The following is a 7,015-nucleotide window of genomic DNA, read 5'->3' as shown; positions in this document are numbered from 1 at the left end:
TTTCTGTGTCTTTATTGGCTGTTTTGCTGAACAGTAAGTCTTGAGAATGTCTTTGCATACACTGTAAAAAAGAAATAAAATAAAATCACAACTTATTTTCTTTTGTCAAATTAACAAATTAACTGTCCTTCCTGGGACCAAGCATTGGTCTTAGGAGCCTTAACGGAAGCCCCATTTAAACCCTTGGAGTCAATCTCAGAAAAAATGCTATCAACGTGGCTTTGTTATTAGCATTAACATCACTCAAGAGAGTAGGAGACCTCCCTCTTTCAGTAGGCTCATCCTTCTTAGACTTTGCACCAGGAGATGAGTTATTTTGCACACCAGACTGGACTACAATCCAAAAGTACCTTCTGCGGCTCCTCAGGAGGTCACTTTGGGCTCTTTCTTCCCTTTGTCTCATGAGACACTGGAGCAAGAGAGATTACACCTGCTATGTTTGGTCGGTTTTCTGAGAATCTATCAACCGCTCAGGTCAGTGGCATATCAGTGGTTCCGAAACTTTTTTCCAGGAGACCCCTATTTTAACAATCAAAATTAGCTTGATCAAAATTGACTTGTAGCAAGTCTCATTAGCTTGTTTAAATTTACAACAGCACAAAAATTTGGTCTGCTCAGACAGCCTAAATGAAAATGTAAATCCACATTAAATGAAAAAAAAAAAAAAATGTTATGGAACAGCAGAAATAGAGCAGTCTTCCCGCGCAAAGCAGCGCATCGCTTATAAACACTATTTTATTCATATAATTTTCCTCAGCATTCGGATGTAAAAACCTTTCACTTCTTTCAGCCATGTTTTCACACAAAACATCTCGGTTACATATGGTAACCCTCGTTCCCTGAGGGAGGGAATGGAGACGCCACACAGAGACCGACGAATAGGAATCTCGCTAGAGAGGCCAATCTACTTCGAGTGAAACTAAAACGAGCCAATACATATTGGCATGCAATCATTTGCATCAGCTGTTCAGCCTCGCAGCGCGGGTATATAACGAGCAGCTGGTGTGATTGCACTTCAGTTTTTTGCTGAGGAGCCAAGCCTGAAAAGCTGGCCACCCCAGTGGGCAGCAGCAGACGTGGCGTCTCCGTTCCCTCCCTCAGGGAACGACGGTTACCATATGTAACCGAGACGTTCCTCTTCGGTCGGTCAGTCGACGCCACGTCGAGACCGACGAATAGGAATCCCTACTAAAGGGCCACAGCTGTTGCACCCCATCCAGCGCCCTGTGTAAGCCTCTATACCCTCTTGCCTGGAAGGACGATAGGAGAGGGCTTACACTGAGTGTATCTGTCACTGTTGTTCCGTGATAACCCATAGAGTGAGCTTATTGGATAACCCTGGGAAAGCATGCCCGATCTGAGGCAGGGGAACGCTGTGGAAGCAACATTTTTGTGGAAAAATGTGGAAGCAACGAGTAATGTGGGTATACACATATGGACTAACCTGAGGGTTGTACTGCATATGAATAGTGGGTGACTTAGTCCAAGGGAAAGACACGGGCTTCCGTTTAGGAGCAGCCGTGGAGAATATACACATATGGGATCCCCGTAGGGTCACACATATGGGACCCAGCCTAGACCCTGTTCTCAAGGATTCAGCGGATAAGGCCTGGCACCGGACGCTCCGCCATGTCCGGGCCGAGAGTGTTGGAGGACTCAACAGGTTTTGACTCTGGAGCAATAAGGGTGCACAGTAGGGTGCAGCAAGCCGACAGAGCCGGTTCTCACAGTGCTTCTACCCGTTTAGGGTGAGAACACGGGAGGAGACTGGCTCTACACGTAGGCTATAGTATCTAGCGAACGTGTTAGGTGTCGCCCAGCCCACAGCTCTACAGATATCTGTTAGCGAGGAGCCACGTGCCAGCGCCCAGGAGGATGCAACGCCTCTCGTGGAGTGAGCATGCAACCTGAGCAGGCAGGGCACGCCTTGAGCTTGGTAAGCCAAGGCGATGGCATCCACTATCCAGTGGGCCATCCTTTGCTTGGAGACAGCCTTTCCCTTCTGCTGGCCTCCGTAACAGACAAAGAGCTGGTCTGAGGTCCTGACGCTTTGAGTTCTGTCCACGTACATACGCAGAGCGCGAACGGGACAGAGCAAAGCCAGGGCTGGGTCAGCCTCCTCCAGGGGCAGCGCTTGCAGGTTCACCACGTGGTCTCTAAAGGGAGTGGTAGGAACCTTGGGCACATAGCCAGGCCGGGGTCTCAGTACAACGTGGTTGTCACCCGGCCCGAACTCTATACACGATTCGTCGACCGAAAATGCTTGCAGGTCTCCTACCCTCTTGATCGAGGCCAGTGCAATCAGCAGCAAAGTCTTCAAGGAGAGAAGCTTTAAGTCTGCTGACTGCAGATGCTCAAAGGGAGCATCCTGAAGTGCTCGAAGCACCAGGGAAAGGTCCCAAGAGGGTATGGAGGGGGATCGAGGAGGGTTTAACCGTCTCGCGCCCCTAAGGAACCTGAAGACCAGGTCGTGCTTTCCTACTGATTTTCCATCTATTTGGTCGTGATATGCTGAAATAGAGGCAGCATGGACTTTGAGGGTGGAGGGAGACAGCCTTCGCTCCAAGTTGCAACATGCGACGGGAGAGTAGACCGCCTTGATGGTTGATGTATGCAACGGTCGCAGTGTTGTCCATACAGACCAGCACGTCTCTGCCCTGTAGCGGCCTCTTTAAGCGGCTCAGAGTGAGACGTACTGCTAGCAACTCGAGGCAGTTGATGTGCCAATGCAGTTGGGGGCCCGTCCACACCCCTGACACTGAATGCCCATCTGTGGATACCACAGCATGCCTGGACACCTGTTCCAAGGGGACTCCTGCTCACAGGAACGAGGGGTCTGACCATGGGCTGAAGGTCTGGCGGCACGCCGGTGTGATTGCCGTGATACCACGCCCATCTCGGGACTCGGCCGGGAAGCCAATGCTGAAGCGGTCTCATATGGAGCAGCCCGAGCGGAGTTACTGCTGCTGCCGCTGCCATATGCCCCAGGAGCCTCTGAAAGAATTTCAGTGGGACCGCCGTCCTACCTTTGAACGTGTTCAAGCAGTTCAGCACCGACTGAGCGCTTTGCTCTGTGAGGCGTTCTGTGTGTGCGACCGAATCCAACTCCATACCGAGAAAAGAGATCCTCTACACGGGGGCGAGTTTGCTCTTTTCCCAGATGACCTGAAGGCCCAGCTGGCTGAGGTGCCTGAGCACAAGGTCCCTGGGTTCGCATAACTGTTCTCGAGAGTGTGCTATTATGAGCCAGTCGTCGAGATAGTTGAGAATGCGAACGCCCTGTTCTCTCATGGGAACAAGGGCCCCCTCTGTGACTTTCGTGAAGACACGGGGAGACAGGGACAGCCCGAAGGGCAGGACCTTGTACTGATATGCTCGACCCTCGAACGCAAAGTGCAGAAACGGCCTGTGCCGAGGAAGAATCGGGACATGAAAGTACGCGTCCTTCAGGTCGATCGCTGCAAACCAATCTTGAGGACGGATGCATTCGAAAATGCGTTTCTGCGTGAGCATTATGAACGGTAGCTTGTGGAGGTTCCGATTCAAAATTCGCAGGTCCAAGATCAGTCGTAACCCACCACCTTTCTTGGGTACAATGAAGTAGGGACTGTAGTGCCTGACCTCTATCGCGTCCTTCGCCAGTAGGACTGCGATCTCCGCTCGCAAGACATGGGCATCGGCTGCTCCCACTGTAGTTGAGTGGATGGCCCGAAACTTGGGGGGACGCCGGGCGAACTGAATCGCATAGCCAAGCCTGATGGTCTGAATGAGCCAGCGAGATGGACTGGGGAGCGCTAACCAGGGTCGCAGAGACCGTACAAGCGGACCAAAGGGACCGTTGGCGTACCCGGAGTGGGGCAGCGAGGTGGAACATAGGGACTCTGCTCGGGAGGCTGTCTCTGGGAGGTGCCCGGTAGCGGAGTCTGAGTGTGCTGTGCAACACTTAGCTGGTTCCACGAGGCAGGAGGTGCAGGAGGCGGCTTGGTTGCGTTCTCGAACTACACACTGCTGCCTGCTGGCGATAGAAGAGGCGGATGAGAGTGGTGCTGCCACGAAAGCTGCCTCGGCGTGTTCGAGGCCCAGACACACGAGGCAGCGATCGTGACCATCCCGCGATCCCAGGTAACGACCGCAAAACCCAGAAACACACAGTAGAATGTTATCTTTGTAAAGACGCGTTCTATCTGTGCAAGCTCTTTTAGGGACTGCTCTCACTGGTGCTGAGACACACAGGGGAACAGTCACGCAAACACAGACAGGAATGTGCACCTTCAAAAAAGAAAGCAAAAAGCTGAAGTGCAATCACACCAGCTTCTCGTTATATACCCGCGCTGCGAGGCTGAACAGCTGATGCAAATGATTGCATGGCATGCCAATGTGTATTGGCTCGTTTTAGTTTCACTCGAAGTAGATTGGCCTCTCTAGCGAGATTCCTATCCGTCGGTCTCGACGTGGCATCGACTGACTGACCGAAGAGGAACCTATGCTCAATGCTGCGCCAGCATGCGACTGTTGTTAACTTTAGTTATTATGCCACAGTGGGACTACTAATGCTTGGATGATGAGTCTGGTAGCAAGATACCGAAATTATGTTGGTGGAGTTGGGGAGGTGAAGGGATGACAAAACAGCTGATGCCAGAGCAAAGTGAGCGGCTGCTTATATGCTCCGACAGTTAATTGAAAGATTAGATGGGTTCACTCCTCCCGAAATTACGTTTGGGAACTTCATTTAGCAACCCTCAGGTTGGAAAACACTGGCATATATCTTCTCTGCTTCTGGTATGCTTTGGTGGTGGCAATAGAGGTAATGCGGTCACCAAGCAGTGTATGTCACATTGGATTACAGATGCTATCACCCTCTCCTATGATTTAGGAAATTTAGGAAAGAGTTTTTCTTTTTTTTTCTTTTTTTTTCCAGCTCATTTGACTTCAGTAGTGTTAACTACCTGCTGGGGAAAAAAATCTGTTAGTGGAAAACAACATTGTATTCCAAACAACAGTCATCTGTCAAGCTACAAAACTGTATCTTGAAAAGTCATAAAATGTTTGATGTGAATCTGAACAGACGTTAATGCCAAGAAATTGTTCACACCCTACATGCCAAACACTGTTAATTTGCTCTGATGTACAAACATTGTATTACACTTGATATGATGACAGTGGGTATTGCGAGGAAATGAATTAATCCTAAACCAACTGTTAAATTACAGTAAGGAGTGTCAGAGCAAGATACATTTTATGGATTACATATAACTCTGATAACTGGTCAGATCTGATATATTTAAATTGTCATAAAGTGCTCATCCTTGGGTTGTTACAAAACTTTATGACTTGTAGCTAAAATTTTACACAGCTTTTTTCTATAGGCTACTTTAACATTTTAGTAGCCACATCTGCCAGACCACATCAGGCAGGCGACAATGGAAGAAAACATAAAAATGTAATGGAATACATTTACACAGTGGAGACAGTGTTGTGTTCCATTTACACAATCCATTCAGTTACTGTTTACAGGAGCATGTTCTCTTCTGAGTTACACAAGTTACACATGTTACGCAAGTCTGTGTTAGCCAATGTCCCACAGGGTAAGATTAGTTTGCACACAAAAACATTTAATCTATTCATAGGTAATTAATAGCATAATTACTGTAATAGGAAAGCACTTGCTTTGATAAAAAAATATTGGGAAATCTATTTTTAAGCTTCTCAAGACTTAAAGTTTATAAATTACAGTCAAGCTATATTACTCTACATTCCGATAATTTCATTCAGATGGTTAATGTAAATGAATGTCAAGTGGTTCACCTTTACTGTATATCAATTGTCCGAATGAACTGATTCACTAAAATTAATTTGATGCTCCAGCGCTACTGTCATATATTTCACATGTCTTGTCTGGACTTTTGTTGTATTTCCTTCCTAGTGCCCAGTTTGTAGTTCATTATAGTTTTTCATGTGTATTACTCTCCCCAGGTGTATCTTGTTACCTTGTTAAGCTTGTTTGCCTCTGTTAAAAAAAATCACAAAATTCTAACCTTTCATTTAAGTAAAACAATTTAAAGTAGGGGGAAACTCACATTATGAAATAAATGTTTTTCTCTAGTTCACGTTGGCCATAATTATTGTTACCCAAGTTTTCTTCTATAATGTCTGATGAGTTTGGAGAACTCCTGACACAAGACCAGAGAGCATTCCTTCATACAGAATCTCTCCAGATCATTCAGATTCCCAGCTCCATGTTGGTGCTTCTTCTCTTCATTTTGCCCCTTTCATTTTCTATAGGGTTCAGGTCAGGGAACTGGGACGGCCAAGGCAGAAGCTTCATTTTGTGCTCAGTGACACATTTTTGTGTTGATTTTTATGTTTGTTTTGGATCATTGTTATGGTGGAAGATCCAACTACGGCTCATTATAAGATTTATAACAGAGGCGGTCAGGTTTTGATTTTTTTACTTTTGGTATTTGCAAGAATCCATGATCCCATGTATCTGAATAAGATAACAACAAACAAAAAAATAGGCCCACATCATTAAAGATCCAGCAGTATATCAGTCTGGTGGGTGTGCTGCCAAAAAGCAATTTTTGTTTCAATCTGACAATAGAACCAGGCCCCTTTTTAAGTTCCAGTATCTGACAACTGAATATAGGAGTTTTTTTTTTTTTTTTTTTTTTTGATGAGTGAATAGATTTTTTCTTGAGTTTTCTGGGGTGCCTCAGGGCTCAGTGCTTGGACCACTTCTCTTCTCCATCTACATGTAGATGGAGAATGACTAGGATCTGTCATTCTGAAACATGTCTTTTCCTATTACTGCAGAGCTGACAGAGCTGCTTGTGGTCCTGGCCAACCCAGCACTCCATCACAATTCAGCTAGGTTCGTCAACCATAACTCCATCCAAGACAGCCAGGAACCTTGGAGTTGTGATTGATGATCAGTTGAACTTGACAGACCACATTGCTAGAACTGCCCGGTCCTGCAAATTTGCCATATACAACATTAGGAGGATTAGGCCCTTCC

Source organism: Leuciscus leuciscus (genome assembly GCF_965113295.1).
Source record: "Leuciscus leuciscus genome assembly, chromosome: 25".
Lineage (NCBI taxonomy): Eukaryota > Metazoa > Chordata > Actinopteri > Cypriniformes > Leuciscidae > Leuciscus > Leuciscus leuciscus.
The sequence above is the reverse complement of the archived record's forward strand: the minus strand, read 5'-3'. Positions refer to the sequence as shown.